The sequence below is a fragment of the Sminthopsis crassicaudata genome, chromosome 3, assembly GCF_048593235.1.
Source record: "Sminthopsis crassicaudata isolate SCR6 chromosome 3, ASM4859323v1, whole genome shotgun sequence".
Classification (NCBI taxonomy): domain Eukaryota; kingdom Metazoa; phylum Chordata; class Mammalia; order Dasyuromorphia; family Dasyuridae; genus Sminthopsis; species Sminthopsis crassicaudata.
In genome coordinates, this window is record NC_133619.1 from 434,156,809 (window position 1) to 434,179,184 (window position 22,376).

Genomic DNA, 22,376 nt, shown 5'->3' on the forward strand with positions numbered 1-22,376 from the left:
AGGTTATAGGCATTTCAAGGACATGTTCAAAACAGAATTCTTTTTTTTCCCCCAAAATGCTCTTCTCTCTTCTAAAATTCCTTATTTTTAAAGAGGCCATCACCATCTTCCTGGCTTTCCAGGTTTGGAATCTTGGTATGATCCTCCACTCCTCACTTTCAATCATTCTACAGATGTAATCCGTCACCAAATCTTGTTTTTTTCTTTATACTCTGAAATATTTATCACCTTCTCTCTATTCACTTACCGAATCCCTAGTTCATCTTTATCATTTTGCCATCTTTCTCCTAGACCCTTGCAATCTCCTTCTAACTGACCTTTCCTTGGAGTCTCTCCCCATTCCAATCCATCCTCCACTTAGCCGTTAAGGTTATTTTTTCTAAATTGTAGGTCTGATCATATCATTCTACACACACACTCAATAAACTCTGCTGGCTCCCTCTTACCTCTAAAGTTAAAAATAAACTCTTTTTTGGTGTTCAAAACTCTTCATCATCTTTATTCTTACCTTTATTGTCTTTTTATACTTTTCTCTTTACCTTGCCCTCTGTGATCCAGCTTATATTGTCCTGCTTTCTGTGACTTACATGCAATACTCCATTTCCAATCTCCAAACCTTTGTAACAGCTATACTGAATACCTGAATGTTTCCTCCTCCCACCTTGTTTTGGTTCCCTGATTTCATTCAATATTCAGTTCAAGTTCTACTTTCAGCAGGAGGCTTTTCCAGGTTTTTTTTTTTTTTTTTTTTTTTTTTTTTTCCCCACAACTAGTATGTTCCTTTTCAGTGTATGGGGTATATCCTCTTCGATCTACTCAGTACTTGGATAGCTAAGTGGTGCAGTGGACAAAGTACAAGGCTCTAAGTCAGGAAGACTCATCTTCCTAAGTTCAAATCTGGCCTCAGACACTTACTAGTTATGGGACTGACACTGGGCAAGTTAATTAGCCTCATTTGCTCAGTTTCCTCATCTGTAAAAATGAGCTGGAGAAGGAAATGACAAACTCCTCCAGTATCTCTGCCAAGAAAACCCTAAATGGGGTAAAAAATAATCAGCCATGACTGAAAATGACTGAATAACAATAATGTGCTCTAAACTTCTTTCTTTGGAGTTAGGTCCAGGGCCATTAATCCACAGACACAGGGAAATTTGAAGGAAAGATCCCAAATACTCTTTCTGAGTGCAGAAATTCTGCTTTTGCCATCAGTAAGACTGTGAGCTTGAGAGAGGTTGGGAGAGAAAGCAAGAATGAATCTGCTGAGTCTGAGAATGGAAAAAATGATTGGAAATGAGAAAAGTAGAAAATATATTAGTCAAACAGCAGTTCCTCCTAAGTTCAGGATATAACTTGAACTTATATAAGTTCATATAACTTATGCATATAAAGACTGCCACCCAAAGGTCTTTGACTCAGAGACACGCTTGAGAAAACCAAAATATTCGCTGCTACATTAATTTCTGTTCTTGAACTCTTTGGCCCAACACATATGAAGTTAAATAAATGCTAGAGTTTCCTCAGGCCATACATATTTTTGTAGTAGGTTCATACAACATACATAAGTTTTTAAGAGGAGAAAACATGGTAGGGGGAGAGAGCTCTGCTGTTGAGTCCAGGTTTATTAGGTTCACTCCCTGTGTAACTTTGGGAAGTTAATTATTTTCTGGGCCTCACTTTCCCTGTTTGCCAAAGAAGTACATTGTAGTAAATGACCTCTAAAGGTTCCTTCCAGCTCTAAATTGAGGATATGCTATGTCTTTGTTTTAAGACCTTCTAGAGAGCAGGTATTTAATTAGTAGGAGTAAGGTTAATTCTTTCCTACTGGTATAATTTCACCACTGGTCAGTCTCCATTGAAGAAAAGTCTTGATGTATGCTAACCCTATGACAAAAATGCAGACTTCTTTAGGAGCAGCAATGTGGTCCTAGGAAAAGAAGCAATTAAGGGTGTAATAAAAATCAGAAATCCTAAAGAAAATGATAAATTCATTCAGTTAAAGAGTATTCTTTACAAAGAAAAGAAAAAATTTACTTTGGTAATATTACAATATATGTTTCAAACACTGATATTTCCATGAAGACCTGGTGATCCCTGAGATTTTCTTAATTAAACAAAAAAACTTGCTACTATATTGAAAAGTAAAAAGAAAAATACTCAAAGGATAATAAGGAATGGTATATGAAATTTAAACAACAAAGAAAATGACACGCTAAAATCAGTTTCATATGTGCTTGCTCATGTCCACACGTAAACATATACACGTTTATTTTCTGCATTCCTTGGAAGTCAGGAACATCAGTCCATAGTGGCCAGCTAAGGCAAGGAGGAGCAAGGAGGTGCTATTGGTGTGAGCATTCAAGGTCCAGGAAACTGGAGGACAATTAGGTATTGGGAATCTAAAGGAGAAGAAAGGAGAGGAGAGGAGAAAAAGAAAAGAGGAGGAAGAGAGAGAGATAGACAAATAGAGACAGAGACAGCAGAGAGACAGAGACTGTGCTAAGAGCTAAGGATACAAAAGTATATAAGCTTGAGACTAGGTCCTAAGCTCAAGGAGCTTATTCAAACAGGGGAAGAAGACAAAGAAAGGATATAAACATGAGCTGGAAAGGGAGGGATATAGGCAGTTTTGGAACTGATGGGCAGCAAGTGAGAGAACAAGAAGTCCTGGTTAGTCCTGCTTAAGGTGGGAAGTAGAGGTGAGGGGGAGAAGAAAACTTTTTCATTTTGGGGGATAATTTTAGTTCTATTGTCACCCTGACTTTCACTCTGGCTTCTTATCCTTTCCACTTTTTGGTCAAAAATAGTGAAAAGAGCTTTGGACTAAGTTTTAGGGAACTAGGTTGTACCATAAATTTTTAATGTTACCACAGACAAATCACTTTACTTCCCCAGGCCTTGATTTCAACATATGAGAAATAAAAGTATTAAATGAAATGACCTCTAAGGCTCTTTCCTCTCCAAACATTTTATATCTCTAGTTTTTTTCCCCTCTTCATTTGTCTTACACACCTCCAGCTCTGTCATACAGGAAATTTTTTCTATCCATAGAATAAAAAATACAAGTTTATTCAACATACAATTAGCATCTATCTAATACCTTTTAATAGCTCCAGGTTTCAGATTTTTGTGATAAAAGCTGAACAAACTCTTTTAGAATCCCTTGAATATCCACTGAAACGTGAATAGGATTTCTGTGTGTGTCTGTATGTGCATATATATATATATATATATATATATAGAGAGAGAGAGAGAGAGAAAGACATACATACATGTATGAGTGTGTTTCAGTTTGCATGTATTCACTTACATGTATGTATATAATATATATATCACTGTGTATGTATGCATAGGTGTGGATCTCTGTATATGTACATGCATGTACATGTGTGTATATATATGTATGTATGTATATTGTGTGTTTACCTCTTTGAAGTAAATATCCATAATCATGAGATCCATTTGAATACTTAAGTAAAATGTATATATCATATCTATAGATCTGGTGCTGGAGGAAAGCATTTAGAGTCCTCAAGGAGGAATTCATGGTGGAGGGACTTAGCAGAGATAGTCATAGGTTTAGAATTGGAGGGAACATTTGAGACCCTTTCTGAGATCCCTTAGACTCAGAGACTCAGAGAAGCAAAGAGCCTTGCCTTGGGTCACAGAGCTAATAGGTGTCAGAGAAGCATTCCAATCCAAGTGGCCACAATCAATCCCATTTCGACTATACCCTAATGATTTGTGCTTTGAGGACTGAGTGAGATTTGAATAAGTGAGAGGGGAGGTAGGAGCCTGCCGGGGGCAGGAAGGCCATCAGGATCATTTCCAGGAGAGTCCCATCTTCTTGACTGAGGGGGAGGCATAGGTTGAGAAGCTCTCAGGCTTCAGTGGTTCCCAATCAGGGCCAGTGGTTCCTGAATCTTTACAATATTGAAAACCTCTTTTTAAGTCCTTGCAGGTTTGAGGAGAAAACCCATGTGAATCAGAGATCGCTGCATTCTGGGAAATTTTTAGAAGCTGTACTATTAACTGACTCTTTGACTTAACAGGGACTCTTTCAGACCAGTGTCCCTTATAGTTCTGTCCTTATGAACAAAAAACTAAAGTTCATCCATAATAAATGCTGACTGACATTTGACACATAAACAAGAAATACAGCTATTCCTTCTACATTGCAACTTTACCTATCATGGTTTCAATATATTACATGTTGGCATAAGAATTTAAATAGGAATTTTGCAAAAGCTGCAGATGGCAAATATGTAACCCAGATTTTGCAATAAATACAGTAGTAAACATTCCATAAAAGAACAATAAAAAATTCAGACTTTTTTGGTACAAAAGGAGTCCCCCAAAATTTTTAGATAGATTTTTGAGATAGAAGAGCAATGTACCCCTAATCCCAGTGATGTAGAATGGATATGTATACTCAAAAAAAAAGTCTTCACCCTTTAGGAAATTACTATCTTCTTTTTCTGATAGTCTGTTTAATAAATTCTTTCTTTAAAGTAATCCAACTTCAATCCAGCCCAGATTGAATAATCACAAATTCTGACTTGGGGGTGGGTAGAATGCAAAATAAAATGGGTTTGCATTATATTTACCCCATATGTCCATTAGGGCTAGTCGAAACAGAGCAATATGACATTTCCCCTCCTTTTTCTGAATTTCATCATGGGGAAGGGAAGAGGACAACAGCTTTGTTAGGAGAATACAGCCACTGTGCATGGATTTCAGGATAGAAGAGGCTGGAGAAATTCCTGAGGGAATTCCAGTGCACTCCCACTTGCGCCATGGCTTTGATTGTCTGGATAAACCCCAGAACCTGGAGCTTCTGCTACTCAAGGCACAGCATTCTGTTCACTGAATCACCTAAGCTACTTACCATCATTACTTCTTAGTAGTGTAATGCCTCAGTTTCCCTGAATTAATAAAATTGTTATAGCCCCAATTTCTTTGTTCCTTGCCATTAGGACTAGATTAGAGGCCCTGAAATACATTGAGTCACAAAACTCCAGGTGTTTTATCTCAAATTCTTGCTGGATTAATTTCCCGTCTGTTTGAGTATTGCCCCTCGCCTGCCCCTCGACCTTGTTCGCTCATCCAGTGTACTTGTTCCCCTTACTCTTATCCTGTCAGGACTAAACTATGATCCCTTTCTGGAATTATGGCTTGTCATCTCACCCAGTGTCCTTGCTCCCCTTACTCTTATCCTGTCAGGACTAAGTTATGATCCTTTCCTGGAATTATGCCTTGTCTGCTCACTCAGTGTTCTTGCCCCCCTGCCTTTGTTTCCCTGATAGCCAAAACCCTATAAAGGTTTCCTGCATCAGTTGCTCGAAGTTGAATGTTTTGGACAAGAGTCCCATTCAACCAAGTCTTGGCTAGTCTTAATTCTCCACAATTAAAATATTAAAAACCAATCTCTGTCTTGCCTCAGTTTCTCCGGCATTACAGCAGTGCAATGTGTTTAATTCCAACATGTAAACTGAGAACTTCTGAAACAATTTAAACATAATCATCTTTGCCTTCAGTATGTTACATGGCAGAGAAGACTAATTGGTTCAGTACTAGTTGGTTATCATTTTGTTTTTTCCCCTTTACTTTGCACAGCCAGATTAATCGCAAGAATCATTCCTAGATGCTCTGAAGACTATTAACAACCCTAAGGTAGGAGGATTCCTGGAAACCTTTGTTTTTCTGAATCAACTGCTCCATAAGTTAGTAATATTTACCACCCACCTTCAGTGTGCAGGGCATCAGTTCAGATGTTGGTGGAGAGAAGGAAGTATAAGGCAGACCCACTTCCCAGAAGCTTCCAACCCAGTTAAAGAGACAAGGCAGATAGAAACAAAGAACCAAGAATATTAAGTACTGCCTGGCAGGAGCTGGGTGGGTGTTAAGTATTAAAAGTTCGATATGAGAGAAGAAGGCTCCAAGCTGACATTTTAGCCCCCAGTTCTTTGGCCGTTGGCTAGAGGCTGCCAACTCATGGCTGTTCTTAACATCTGCTACTACTACTTATCTTGGCTCTTGTTCTTTCTTTGTAGAAACACAGGACAAACATTTGCCCGATAATGTCCTCCAAGCAACGATTTTTGGAATCGGGTTGGAGGAGGAAGCAGAAGTTAGCCAGAGGCTCTTTGTTTAAAGGAACCCTAAAGGTTTGGGAGGCTAAAAGTGAATGCCGATCCAGATACTATTGACAGATGTTCTGCAATTGCTCCTGGCAGAAGAAGGGAAGAGGGACGGGGTGGCTACGATCTGAGGTGTTTCTCTCTCTGCTGAGAGAGGTCAGGTTTTAAGTTCCCGGAGGGAGCTGCTGACAGAGAATAGCCTTCGGTCTCGGACCTCGGCCAGGCATTTCCACAAGTTCCACCTGTGCCACGGGGCCTGGGCAATTACCTCAATGGCCTTGTTAATTTGGCAGAGACAAAAATGCAGAGATGTAATGCAAGCTGCTATTAGTGGCTGCATTTTAAATCACCCTGGCACTCCCAGCCCAAGCTGGCTGGCATTTCAGATCACCCTGGCACTCGGGCCTGGCTGGCATTTCAGATCACCCTGGCACCAGAACCGTGGAAAACAACAACAAAATGAGGGGGCTTCAGATGGGATGCTGGCGACAGTCACTCGGTTCTCTCTCCACCGAGCCTTTCTTTTTCTTTACAACTACTCTGTTTGTGTTCTCTTTATGATTCATTCATCCCTCTGAACTAGTCAGAAACTTCCACTCATTTGCCTTGCTTAGGCCACTAGTCAACGGCCCCCTTCTCTGTACAGTCTGGCCTCTGAGAAAGGCAGCTGAAGCCTGAGGCCCTAGAGAGCCCTTAGCTCTCATATTCATCAGCTGGTGGTCCGGCTGAGAGGGGAGGGGCCATCTGAGGGGCATCTCCCCACCACAGATGGGCTGATGAGCTTGGGCATAGCATATGGTGGCACAGGACACTAACATTAGAGGGCTTTAGGGACTGGCCTCGTGTCTGTGCTGATGACCTATGATGGAGCCTGTGCACCAGCATGGCATAATGAAAAGCACATGAATTGGAATGAGGAGACCTGGCTCCTACTCCCAGCTATGTTAATTATCAGCTCAGTGGTCTTTGGCAAGATACATCACCCCAGGACCTCAGTTTCCTTATCTGTAAAATGAGGGGGTTGAACTTAATGACTCTGAAGTCCCTTCCAACCCTAAATGCTTGATTCTACGATTTGATTACTGCCCAAAAATACATGAAGAGTTTTTTAGAGGCTTACTAAAAAGTTATTCTCCAAGGCCTCAGATGACTAAACAAGAATAAAATGAAATTAAAATTAAAGCATGAGGAATTTCAGTGGACATATGAAGGAACTCCCTGATAGGATGGGAGAACATTTAGAATGAGCATGGGTAGCCTAGTGAGCATCAAGAAGAGACTGAAAAACTACTTGTTCTAGAAAGCATAAGTATTGTTGTTTTTATATGCAATTGGGGGAGAATAAGATATTTTTTAAAAATAAATTAATATTTAAGGAGATTATAAGCAGGAGATTGAATTTGATGATCCTAAGGATTATATTTAGAGCTTATTCATGCTGAAAGACCATTTAGTATGATAGTTAAAAAAAAAAACAAAAAACAAAAACTGGGCCTCTCTTACCTCAGTAATACTATTACATTGCTATTGAAGCCTGTGTACACAAGGATGAGTATACACACACTAGGGAATCTTTAGAGAGGGTTAACACCACACTCTGGAATCTTATTCATGAATTCCTTATTTTGTACCCTGGGTATATGTCAAACAGATAAAAATAACAGGATTAAGTACTCAGCCTCTCTCTCTGAGCAGAAATCAGGGCTGGCTTTATCTCCCATCATAATCTATTCCCATTTAACACAAGTACAGTTAGATTAATGGAGTACCAAAGTCTAGAATTGGGCCTGAAATTTTCTATATCCATACTCTATGAATGTTTGGGATGTACCTTGTTAACTGGAGAAATGCCAAAATCTTTCAATAATTCAAAGTTAGAAGAGAACTTAGTCTCATCTGCTCAATGACAATTGTATAAACATGTACACATATATTGGATTTAATATGTATTTCTACTATATTATATTGGACTACTTGCCATCTAGGAGAGGGCACGAGGGAAGGAGAGGAAGGTTGGAACACAGGGTTTTGCAAGGCGAATGTGGAAGAATTGTCTATGCATGTGTTTTGAAAAATAAAAAGCTTTAAGGAAAAAAAAAGTCATCTGCTTATTTTATAGATTAAAGTTGAGAGTATTTTTCTTTTTTTTCCTGAGGCAATTGGGGGAAGTGACTTGCCCAAGGTCACACAACTAAGAAGTGTTAGATATCTGAGATCAAATTTGAACTCAGGCCTCCTGACTTCAGGGCTGGTGCTCTATCCACTGCGCCACCTAGCTGCCCTGATAGTATTTTTCTAACTAACAAATAAATGCTGTTTTTCCCAGCTTCTTTGTGGAAAGGGATCAAAGAAAGATACCTGTACTTACTTCTGAAGAGTGGGAGAAAGACCAATAAACTCTCTCAGATTTTAGAACTTATGAGGGGCCATTTAATATTATTATTTTTAGTGACATTACTATTTAATTTAAAATGTCTTATTATGAACTGAGTATGTTCCATAATTGACTGGTTAAAAAAAAAAAAAAAAAAAGCTAAAACGCATAAGTAGGAATTCATGAGCAATACTTCAGAAAGGATTCTAGCCTACAGAATTCTTTGCACCTGGCATAGTTAACTCATAGCAAGGAGAGAAGGACCAAAAAGGGAGGATCTGGTTAGTTGTACTAATTTTGGAGGGGCAGGAAAAATTTGGTGGGGAAAGAAGGGAAATGTATTTTATATTACTTTTCTACGATTGAATAGAAACTTGGACCCATCATCTAGACTTAGCCCCTCCACATACATGGGAACAGAAAGAGTTCCTATCTTATGACAGAACAAAACAGAGTAATCTATATAAAATTCTGAAAAAAAAGAAAGAAAATTCTAGGTGGTGAGTCACACAATGCTCTGGAGCCATGTTCAATTAACTTACAGCCTCTGATGTCAACAGTTTACAAGGCTGACTTGATCCATTAGCCAACACATTACAGGAGGGTCAACAGGATCCCGTGTTGACACAGCCCCATAACTGTCAGAGGCAGGAGTTTTCAATTTATGAATGCTGTAAAGTTCAGGCATTATGATCACTAAATGTGTGGTATGTTTTAAACAATAAGCAGGAGGTGGGAGTGGGGATCATATAGGATCCACATTTGGCCAGGGAAGTCTTGGGTTCATGGAGGCAAACTCACTATAAGTTCTGCTGTCATACTGTAGACTTTGTAATGGCCCCAAATGTTGTGAACCAAAAGGAACCTGATGTTTATGGTCCTTTGGTTTTTAGCATGCTCTTCATGGAGAACTCTTGTGCTTCTCCATTAAGCCCAAAGGATGTTTTTTTAACAGAAAGTACAGACTATGGCTTCACTATTTTATTTTATTGGAGGGCTTTACCATGATCTATTACTTTACCAAGATTCCTCTCTTCTTTCCCTCAGCTTCCTAACAATAACAAAGGGGGAAAGGAACCTACAGGGAAGGAAAGAAGGGAAAATAATGGTCAGCAAGAGACAGTCTGAACAAGTCCAAACAATTTTCAGACTTGCTTCCTAAATTGTAGTAATAAGAAAAACCTAGAATAACAGTAATAATAGCTAATGTTTATATACTGCTTTTTTAAATTTTAAATTTTTAGGACAATGCTTCTTTATTTTATTAAGTCTGACAATTTCCACAATATTTTGCAACATTTTCAATATGTAAAGAAGTCAAATGCCAAATTGTAATTGATTATTATTTTACATAATTAAAAACAGCGAGTTCACATTTAAGATTATGCAAAGCTAGCAAAAAAATAAAGAAGCCTGGCTTTTGAACATACTGTATATACTGCTTTGATGTTTGCAAAGTATTTTCTATGTATTATATAGAAATCTAAGCTAAGAATTGTTTAAAATTCTGAGAGAGAGGCCATTCCAGCAAAAGGAGAAATCTCTTCAGCCAAACAATGGGAGAATGAGGAAGACAGGAGAAGCCTAGATTTTGGCCTTGATCTAATTCTCTTGTACCCAGTCCCTACTCCATGGCTAGAGGTGGAATTTGGGAGATTTTGAGGGATTTAAGACCATGAATGTCAGAAAAAAGATTTTCATAAACCCACAGGAGCTAGTAAGTTACAGCTTTTCTTAATCCTTTCCCACATATGCTTTCTTTTCCCCTACTCTCTCTGTACTTGTGGGAGATTGTGTCACAGACTTTGGTGGGGATGAGATATTTATAACAACACCTTAATGTAGTCTTTTCTAAAAGCTGCTTAAGACTGGATGACTAAATGATTTCCAACTGATAATCTTAGGATGACACTTACTGATAGGGGCTTAAACTGATAGTTTAACCATGAATCAGTAAAAATCTCTTTAAGCCTCAAGTGCTTTATCACCAGCCCTCAAGTCCTCAGGAGTACCCTCTAACCCTGAGGAAAAGATTTCATCACTAGAGATTTGTCTGTGAAGTGGGATATGGATCCTCACAGCTTCCACGGGCTACCCAGCACCTCCCAATAACTACCCACTTCCTTTCAAAGCTCTTGTCTCCGACTACTAAGCCATCCCAGTGACTTGATGCTAAGAGAGGCTTCCCCTTCTCTGTTTGGAAGGGAGGGAAAATGGGAAGAAATTGAAGTATCCAAGTGATATAAAAGTTTCTTGATATCTTAAATCTATTTTCAAACCAAAATATCATAATGTCCTCTGCTACCTAAAATCATTCTCTTCATATGGGAGGGGTTTAATAGCCAGTTTTATGTTATAGTTTCATTTCTGGTATTTCCTATATGGCTGCATATGCAATGTCCCACCACCAGACTCAGTGCTACTTTTACAAACTGGAATACATACCACGTCAGTATAGGCTGGAAAGCTTTTTACTATGAGACTAACTTACTACTAGCTACTTGACCATGAACTAGTCAAAATCTCTTTAAGCCTCAAGTGCCTTATCTAATTTCAGCCATGAAATTAAAAGATGCTTGCCCCTTGGAAGGAAAACTATGGCAAATCCAAATAGAATAGCATATGCAAAAAGCAGAATCATCACCTTACCAACAAAGCTTCATACAGTCAAAGCCATGCTTCTTCCAGTCAAGATATATGACTAGTAAAACCGGACTATGTAGAGCACAGAATGAATGCTATTAAATTGTACCATTGGTACATTGGAGAAGACTTTTGACAGCCAGGAGATCAGATTTCTTTTTTTTTTTTTTTTTTTTTTTTTTTTTTTTTGAGGCTAGGGTTAAATGACTTGCCCAGTGTCACACAGCTAGGAAGTGTTAAGTGTCTGAGACCAGATTTGAACTCGGGTCCTCCTGAATTCAGGGCTGGTGCTCCATCCACTGCCCCACCTAGCTGCCCCCAGGAGAACAGATCTTAATTTTAATTCAGACTATTTACTGGAAGGTTAAATGCTGAAACTTAAATATTTTGTCCACTAATCAGAAAAAAGGATTCATTGCAATATACCATGATGTTGTGAAATATAGAAATCAAAAAGAATGGGGATGGCAGAGAATGAGATGACTGGATAGTATCATGGAAGCAATGAACATGAGCTTAGAAAGATTTCAGGAAATAGTGGAAAATAGAAGGAAATGGAGTGGTATGGTCCATGAGATCACAAAGAGATGGACATAACTGAACAACAAGAAAATAAATATATGAACAGATAAATAAACTGCTCAGTTCTATTCTGATGCTTTCCTTGGGTGAGCCTGAGTTTGAAATGATTACATCCATAAAGTATAATCTCTGTTAGATCCTACCATGCTGGAAAGATTTCAGGGATAGGTCTTATATCAGATTGTCTTGTCTTTCCTTTAAGGGTTCATCTGTCTTTTCTTTAAGGTTTGTCTAACTAAATTCAGAGAAGTTCATAATTAAAGGGTTGATGACAAAATGATGGATTTTTTTGTTAGCACACAGTAGGTTATGAATGACCTGTTTCTAAAGTACCAATCAATGCTATAAGTAAACTCCTACTATGAGCTAGAGATTGCACAAGGTGCCAGAGACAAAGACAAAATAGAAACAATCCCTGGCTTCAAGTAATTTATATTCTATTGGAGGGAACAACAGGTCCCTAGATAAATGCTTCATGATGGGGAAATAGCCCCAAAAGTGAAATCACAAATTCCTTGAGGCATTAGATAAGAATAATCCTACTTTAAATCCTTGAAACCAGGGATTGATCTATATAATCTGGCGCTCCAGTTCTTTGATTGATCAATCCACCATTCTGTACCTGAGATTTTGGGGCACACTTAAATGCAAAAGAGTTTTCTCCATGACAAGCCAACTTGATTTGAAGTAGAGAGAATATGAGGCACTGGAAATAAAGAAGCAGAGCTGGTAAGGATAAAGGTGAATTGAGGCATGAAATGAATCCTAAACCAAGTCCAATCTAAAATGCCAAATCTTTTTTTTTTTTTTTTTTTAATTCATAGCTCAGGCTCTTTTCAGGATTATATAGCACTCAATATCAGTCAAGTCTTCCCAAGAGAAGAGTGTCTTGGAAAAATTTAGAGCAGCCAGAAGAGATCAAAAGGGAACCAAAGCTTTTATCATCAAAGCCAGATTATTTGTGAATAGAAAGAAACAGCACCTTGATTGCTCCCTCCCTCTACTCCCCACTTTGGGTCATTAAAGGCAAGAAAGAGCAGATCTACAACAAAAAACTGGAGCAAATAAGATGCTCCGAGTCATAGCGTGAACGGTTTAAATCCTAGGTTATAGAATTATTGGAGTAGGAGTGGGAGGGTGAGGGGAAAGAAGAGAGAAGGAACAGTCAACAAAATTTGACGCAAAACATTCAGAACCTGAACCTTAGCCACCATCTAACCCTAACACTGTGTTCACCATGAAAATTCTTCCTGAAGCCTGTTAACACCTCGTTAGAACAACCCAACACTCAAACAAGAAATACTTCCAGAAGAAAAGGACAAAATAACCCCCTACACCAAAAAAGAGAACAAAGCCATCAGAGAAAACAGAAAACTCTTACATTCAAGGATCTGACACAAAGTAAAGAGTATAAAAAATTAGCATTCTCTTAGTTGTCATCAAAAACTGGTCTAGGATAAGTTAGTCAGAGGCTCCTGGCATCTTTTATTTGGAGGAAAATTTCAAACTATTAAATAAAGTAAAATATCCTAGCCACAGAATCTGCCTGAGTATTTGCTTTTGAGGATGAAGTTAGGTTTTTAATTCCAAATTGAAGGAAAAGTTGTGATCTCTGCCATCTAAATCACAGTATCTGTGATTTAATAATTTAATAGTTATATTATACTTATATATAATAATTAATAATTGCTTACTGAATATTAACTGATATTGTTCTAGTGGCAGTGCAGAGAGTGGGAATCCTCTTTTGATTGGAGGTACAGATTCACTGTGAAAGAATTCAAGAACCTGAAATATTAGTGGCAAAAAAGGAAGTTTGTTGTTGGCACTGCAGAAATCAGCTTTGCTAGAAAGACAGACTTCTGAATTGGATGAATTGGACTTAAGTGAGGCAAAATTGCCAACCTCACTCTCTCTTCCAGAGTCATCAAAATCCAGTGTCAAGACAAAAGTCAGGACAAGTTGCGATGGCCTGGGACACACTGGATAACTTTGGCGTCTTCATCAGCTGTCTTTAACCAAGCCCTAAGCCCTCCACAGTGCCTTCTTCAGCCCCCTTCATAGTCACTGAAACAAACTGTTCTCATCTGTCCGTTCCAGCGGAAGACGTCTTCACACGCTTGAAGTAGACACTCCCCAACTCACTAACAGGTTTGAAACCTGTAATTACTCTCCACCAGACTTAACCCATCTGCTGAAGGTTTTACCAGGGTGTGGCCACTGCACATTACAGCTTCTCTGAGCCCAGATGAGACAATGGACAATGACAGATGGACAATAATGATGGGTGAATCAGGTTGGAACAGACCATGAAGTGCTTTAAACATCACAGGAGCTGATATTTAGATAAAATATTTTATTTTAAAATAAAAATAAAATTTAGATAAAATTTCTAAGATTAGAGACCCTAAGAACTAAAGTTGCCATCATTTGTTCCTGAATTTGATAGGTCCTGTTTGGCTCCTCACACCTTCACAAGTGCACAAATTAGCTAGGAATCTTCATATGGATTAGGATTAGTAAAGTACAGGATAAACTATTCTTACAAACTCAGCAGAATGTTGATCTCTGAGAGATTCCAGTAACCTCCTTTCTGAGTTTATGGATTAGCCAAATGAGTGCGCTGGGTTCACTAGGTTCAGGACAAAATCCAGCTTAATCCTTTTGATCTCCATTTCATATTTAAGCTCTTTGATTTATATGTACACTCCTGTCTGAGTGAAATATAGGTCTAAGATTGGAGTTGTCCAAGTGACTTCAGGTCATGGAGGACTCTGATGTCTTTTAAAAGAGGTTGTTTGGACCTAAAGAAGAAGGAATATAGAACCATAGAGTCTGAGCTGGAAGGCCATCCTTTACAACACTCTCATTTACACTGCATGAAGGAATGAAACTGACTTCAGGTGGGACAGTCATCAAAAAGATGTAAAAACTCAGAGAGAATAGACTAAACTCTGGATTGTCTGACGTTAGGTAATTCGGAATTGTTGGTAATCAGGTTGATTCTCTGTACAATGTTGTGCTTCTGTTTCTAGTCACCAGCAAAGCCATCTTTCAAGGACGATGAAGGAGAAACTCAAGTAAATATTGTATCTAAAGGGCAGCCTTGATTAGTTTTCATAAGGACTTATCTCTTTCAAATCATTTATTCAATATTTATTCAAAGCAGCCCTGTCTGACTGAAGTTTGCTTCCTTTCAAAACAGTTCTGTGACTTCTTTTGGGTCGCCCTTCAAATTAAGATTTACTGTGTTTCCAGGCAACTTTTAAAGTCTGTTATGGAGAAAACGGAGGCAATAGAGAGCTACTCGTCCAATGTGTCATTTTAAACGCGGTAGGCCAGCCGAGGGTGGCAGCTTTATTTATCACCTCATATTAACTCAAGTGCTAGTCAATGGAATTGCCTGCTTGGCCAGGCTCACAGGGAATAAGTGTGTTGTTAGTGCTGGGCTTCCCAGCAGTTTTGTGATATTGAATTATGAAAGGATTAGATCAGATTTTGGGAAGAATTTTGGGTTTGTTCTCTCCACACTCCCTCATATTTTGGGAGAAGAAAAACCTAGAAAAGAGGAAAATTTCAGGGACTGAAACTCTACCACCTGATGCTTATTTGCAAAAGGGTTTGTTGACTTGGGCTCACTTTTCCTATATCATTTATAAGATCCAAAGCTATCAGGAAAGTAAGTAATGGTGTATCTCACAGGGATGAATGATGATATATGGATTTCATTGGTTTAAGATCTACAGTCCTAACCATAGGCAAAGTGCTTCTTTCTGACCTGCAGAGAAGAGTTAGTCCACTTTACAATTGATAAGATTCTATTCCCTGACCTTGGGGAGTTGAAGACCACATCTCTGGAACAACTAAATTGGCAAATATATTACATTTGTTAGTCCTGAGGTATTTTTCTCCATGTACTTATGCCATGGAAAATTCAGGAGATCAATAATCAGAGGGTTTCCATCACGACAATTATAGAGAATCATAAGATTTTGTTTTTGTTTTTTTAAGTCACTTAAATAAGTCACTTTACTTCTCTGTGACTAAGATGCCTCATTCATAAAACAAGTGGATTAGACTAGATCACATTGAAGGTCCCTGCCAACACTAATTAGTAGACCCTATGATTCAAACAAAATGATAAGTGATTTATCTGCTTAGCTTTTTCAAAAAACAACTCTATGCCCATTTAGGTTTAGTGTTCCATATCCATTCTCAAAATAGAAAGTGGTGAAATGAGTATCACACATTTGGCATATGGTATGGGTGGTGGAATTTTGATTTTTTTCATGTCTTTCTATTAATTATTTTTGCAGCTTGGAATGCTCTCTAAGTGGGAGTAAGAAAGGAAAGATCTTTTGTGGTTGTGTTATTGAAGTAATCCTTGTCAAATGCCCATTTCTAAAATCCAAGCAATATGCCAGCTTGAGAAAGCGGAAAATTAACAATGTCATGCATACTACAAGTTACCAAGAGCTAGAATTAGAGAATCAGGAACACCTAGAATTCAAATCCTATCTAGAATCTTCTTAGTGATGAAACTATGGGTAAGTCAGTGTCAGTTTCCTTATTTGAAAAATGGGGCCAAAAATTCCTATAATTATGTCCTGAGAACATTCCATTGTTGTAAGGCTCAAAGGAGATAATGTGTATAAAGTACTTTGAAGACTTTTCATTACTATACAAATGTCAGTTCTATCATACTAGATATTTTTTCAAGGAAATTTAATAATGCAACTGGTGGGAGAAGAATCCTTGGCTATCTGTCATATGGTACTAAAAACATTGGTACCAAGGAGTGTCCCTGCTGCTGTTACATGAGAATTTTATAAAGATGCTCTGTGTAAAACATATTCCAGATCTGATCATAGAAGGCTGATACCCAAGAAACATGCATTATTCTCTCAGAGATTTCAGAGAATATTTAGTTTAGGGGTGTCAAACATACAGTCGGTGGAGAAGCATGTGACTCACAACATTCTCAGTGCTGCTCAAAGTAGATTAAAATGTAATTTGAAAATATTTAATAAAATAAAAATATAATATTACATTTTAAAACTAAGTCAATATGAAGCCTGCAGGAATCTTTATGTATGGGTTAATATCCCCCATTACTATCCAAATTTGATGCTACTGATTTAGCTAACAGCAATGGCTATTTCAATCAGCCCATATTCATATTATATGTTCATCTACCTGGTCCAATTTGAGTGATACCAGGAAAGTATATAGTGATAGCTTTTCTACTAAACTTTCACATGCCTAGAATTACAGTTCAGTCTTTTGGGTTAAGCATGCTCCTTCTCATTTTGAGAAATGTAAATATTCTTGACAGAAGTAATTTGATGTATGTAAGTTTTTATCAGGTAGAGTGGATAAAATGCCAAGTCTGGTGTTGGGAAGACTCGTCTTCCTGAGTTCAAATCTGGCCTCACATACTAGTTTTATGACCCTGGATGGTCAGTTAGCCCTGTTTGCCTCAGTATACTCTTTTGTAAAATGAGTTAAAGAGGGAAATGGCACACCATTCCATTATCTTAGTAAAGAAAACTTCTAATGGGGTCGTGAAGAGTCAGACAAAACTGAAAACAACTGAACAACAAAAGCTTTTATCAGCAACTAATTCCTTAATGTGAACAATGTAGTTTATTGATGACTAACTCTGTAAAAAAGAGAGAGAGAAATCGAGAGAGAGAGAGAAAAAGAGAGAGAGAGAGAGGGGGGGGGGAGGGAGAGGGAGGGAGGGAGGAAGGGAGGGCAGAAGGGTTTTCTTGATATATATGGGATGTTGTAGGAAGAAATAATAAAAAGAAGTTTTTAAAGAGAAAGAATAGTCATCAGAAAGGGGAAAAAAGCAGTCTCGTTTTCCCGCTTTCCCAGAGCCCTGATTAGCCTTTCTCACTGGGAGTTTGGAATGTTATTACAGATGGAAGACTACATTTGGAGCCAGAGGATCTGAGTTCAAATCTTGGCTTTGCTATTTATTACTCGTGTAATAACATGAAAATAACAGCTTCTTGGGTCTCCATTTTCTCATATAGAAAAGAAAGGGATTGAACTAAGTGATCATAAAAGTCCTTTCTTACATTAAATCCTATAATCTTCTTCAACCTTGGCTTTCTGCTGGATGCTGAAGTGAATTACATTGGCTTCAGTCCAACTAATGTTCTTTATATAGGTCCAACAACCTAGCCCAAAGCTTACCTTTAAAGATCTAATATGATCAAAAACCATCTGGAAACATGCCTCAGATGTCTGCATTTGACACCTAAAAGCAGGTTCTCTCTTACTCTGTCACCAGAAATTCTAGTGTCAAGGGGAAAATTCAGTTAATCATCCAGATGTTTCTAAATATCTTAATGCTTGAGATCATATAGTAAATCTAAAAGCAAGGTGTAATTTTTCATTTTTCCCCTGGGTATTTTGTCACTGTCAAAGCACTACTTCAGATACCCGATGAAGCAAAACTGAAACTCTTAGGGTAAAGAATGAGAACTTGGGTCTCTGGAAATGTGGGACCAAATGGTTTGCTTATACCCAGAATGTAACATGAGCGATATTTTGAGGGGAAGCAATAATAATAATTTATGACACATTGGATTTTTACACTTAATACCTTTTTAACCCAAGACCACATGTGCACTGAAATGTCTCTACTCAAAGCTATTACAAGGCTTAAAGTGAAATCCATAGGAGCTGATTTTACAGATGTGGCACAATTTGCCCTCTCACCTCCTTGAAATGTGTGGGATCAACACATATAATAGAATTATGGTATCTCAGAATTTAAAATTGGAAGGAACCTTAAAGGTCAACTAGTCCTTAAAAGAACCCACATTATAACATACCTGACAATTGGTCATCTAGCCTTTGCTTGAAAATAATCATAGAACAGTGGAAAGAACATTTGGGGGAAGGAGAAGAAGAAAGGAAGAAGGGAAAAAAAGAAAAAAGGAAGAGAGGTGAGGAAGGAAAGAGGAAGGGGAAAGAGAGAGGAATAAGAAGAGGGAGAGGAAGAAGGAAGGAAAGAGAAGGAAGGGAAAGGGAAGCATCTCCTTAGCTCTTGTATGTTTAATTATCTCTATGCAGATAATTTCCAGATCTATATAGCCATTCTTCATTTCTCTCCTGACCTACAGATACACACACACACACACACACACACACACACACACATATATATATATATATATATATATATATATATATATATATATATATATATATATATATATATACATAAAATCTCCAGTTATGTCTTAAACATTCTGAACTAGAAGGTTATAGGCATTTCAAGGACATGTTCAAAACAGAATTCTTTTTTTTCCCCCAAAATGCTCTTCTCTCTTCTAAAATTCCTTATTTTTAAAGAGGCCATCACCATCTTCCTGGCTTTCCAGGTTTGGAATCTTGGTATGATCCTCCACTCCTCACTTTCAATCATTCTACAGATGTAATCCGTCACCAAATCTTGTTTTTTTCTTTATACTCTGAAATATTTATCACCTTCTCTCTATTCACTTACCGAATCCCTAGTTCATCTTTATCATTTTGCCATCTTTCTCCTAGACCCTTGCAATCTCCTTCTAACTGACCTTTCTTGGAGTCTCTCCCCATTCCAATCCATCCTCCACTTAGCCGTTAAGGTTATTTTTTCTAAATTGTAGGTCTGATCATATCATTCTACACACACACTCAATAAACTCTGCTGGCTCCCTCTTACCTCTAAAGTTAAAAATAAACTCTTTTTTGGTGTTCAAAACTCTTCATCATCTTTATTCTTACCTTTATTGTCTTTTTATACTTTTCTCTTTACCTTGCCCTCTGTGATCCAGCTTATATTGTCCTGCTTTCTGTGACTTACACGCAATACTCCATTTCCAATCTCCAAACCTTTGTAACAGCTATACTGAATACCTGAATGTTTCCTCCTCCCACCTTGTTTTGGTTCCCTGATTTCATTCAATATTCAGTTCAAGTTCTACTTTCAGCAGGAGGCTTTTCCAGGTTTTTTTTGTTTTGTTTTTGTTTTTGTTTTTGTTTTTGTTTTTCCCACAACTAGTATGTTCCTTTTCAGTGTATGGGGTATATCCTCTTCGATCTACTCAGTATTTGGATAGCTAAGTGGTGCAGTGGACAAAGTACAAGGCTCTAAGTCAGGAAGACTCATCTTCCTAAGTTCAAATCTGGCCTCAGACACTTACTAGTTATGGGACTGACACTGGGCAAGTTAATTAGCCTCATTTGCTCAGTTTCCTCATCTGTAAAAATGAGCTGGAGAAGGAAATGACAAACTCCTCCAGTATCTCTGCCAAGAAAACCCTAAATGGGGTAAAAAATAATCAGCCATGACTGAAAATGACTGAATAACAATAATGTGCTCTAAACTTCTTTCTTTGGAGTTAGGTCCAGGGCCATTAATCCACAGACACAGGGAAATTTGAAGGAAAGATCCCAAATACTCTTTCTGACTGCAGAAATTCTGCTTTTGCCATCAGTAAGACTGTGAGCTTGAGAGAGGTTGGGAGAGAAAGCAAGAATGAATCTGCTGAGTCTGAGAATGGAAAAAATGATTGGAAATGAGAAAAGTAGAAAATATATTAGTCAAACAGAAGTTCCTCCTAAGTTCAGGATATAACTTGAACTTATATAAGTTCATATAACTTATGCATATAAAGACTGCCACCCAAAGGTCTTTGACTCAGAGACACGCTTGAGAAAACCAAAATATTCCCTGCTACATTAATTTCTGTTCTTGAACTCTTTGGCCCAACACATATGAAGTTAAATAAATGCTAGAGTTTCCTCAGGCCATACATATTTTTGTAGTAGGTTCATACAACATACATAAGTTTTTAAGAGGAGAAAACATGGTAGGGGGAGAGAGCTCTGCTTTTGAGTCCAGGTTTATTAGGTTCACTCCCTGTGTAACTTTGGGAAGTTAATTATTTTCTGGGCCTCACTTTCCCTGTTTGCCAAAGAAGTACATTGTACTAAATGACCTCTAAAGGTTCCTTCCAGCTCTAAATTGAGGATATGATATGTCTTTGTTTTAAGACCTTCTAGAGAGCAGGTATTTAATTAGTAGGAGTAAGGTTAATTCTTTCCTACTGGTATAATTTCACCACTGGTCAGTCTCCATTGAAGAAAAGTCTTGATGTATGCTAACCCTATGACAAAAATCCAGACTTCTTTAGGAGCAGCAATGTGGTCCTAGGAAAAGTAGCAATTAAGGGTGTAATAAAAATCAGAAATCCTAAAGAAAATGATAAATTCATTCAGTTAAAGAATATTCTTTACAAAGAAAAGAAAAAAATTTACTTTAGTAAGATTACAATATATGTTTCAAACACTGGATATTTCCATGAAGACCTGGTGATCCCTGAGATTTTCTTAGTTAAACAAAAAACTTGCTACTATACTGAAAAGTAAAAAGAAAAATACTCAAAGGATAATAAGGAATGATATATGAAATTTAAACGACAAAGAAAATGACACGCTAAAATCTGTTCCAAAATGAACAGTTTCATATGTGCTTGCTCATGTCCACACGTAAACATATACACGTTTATTTTCTGCATTCCTTGGAAGTCAGGAAGATCAGTCCATAGTGGCCAGCTAAGGCAAGGAGGAGCAAGGAGGTGCTATTGGTGTGAGCATTCAAGGTCCAGGAAACTGGAGGACAATTAGGTATTGGGAATCTAAAGGAGAAGAAAGGAGAGGAGAGGAGAAAAAGAAAAGAGGAGGAAGAGAGAGAGATAGACAAATAGAGACAGAGACAGCAGAGAGTCAGAGACTGTGCTAAGAGCTAAGGATACAAAAGTATATAAGCTTGAGACTAGGTCCTAAGCTCAAGGAGCTTATTCAAACAGGGGAAGAAGACAAAGAAAGGATATAAACATGAGCTGGAAAGGGAGGGATATAGGCAGTTTTGGAACTGATGGGCAGCAAGTGAGAGAACAAGATGTCCTGATTAGTCCTGCTTAAGGTGGGAAGTAGAGGTGAGGGGGAGAAGAAAACTTTTTCATTTTGGGGGGATAATTTTAGTTCTATTGTCACCCTGACTTTCACTCTGGCTTCTTATCCTTTCCGCTTTTTGGTCAAAAATAGTGAAAAGAGCTTTGGACTAAGTTTTAGGGAACTAGGTTGTACCATAAATTTTTAATGTTACCACAGGCAAATCACTTTACTTCCCCAGGCCTTGATTTCAACATATGAGAAATAAAAGTATTAAATGATATGACCTCTAAGGCTCTTTCCTCTCCAAACATTTTATATCTCTTGTTTTTTTTCCCTCTTCATTTGTCTTATACACCTCCAGCTCTGTCAAACAGGAAATTTTTCTATCCATAGAATAAAAAATACAAGTTTATTCAACATACAATTAACATCTAATACCTTTTAATAGCTCCAGGTTTCAGATTTTTGTGATAAAAGCTGAACAAACTCTTTTAGAATCCCTTGAATATCCACTGAAACGTGAATAGGATTTCTGTGTGTGTCTGTATGTGCATATATATATATATATATATATATATAGAGAGAGAGAGAGAGAGAGAGAGACATATACATACACGTATGAGTGTGTTTCAGTTTGCATGTATTCACTTACATGTATGTATATATATATATATATATCA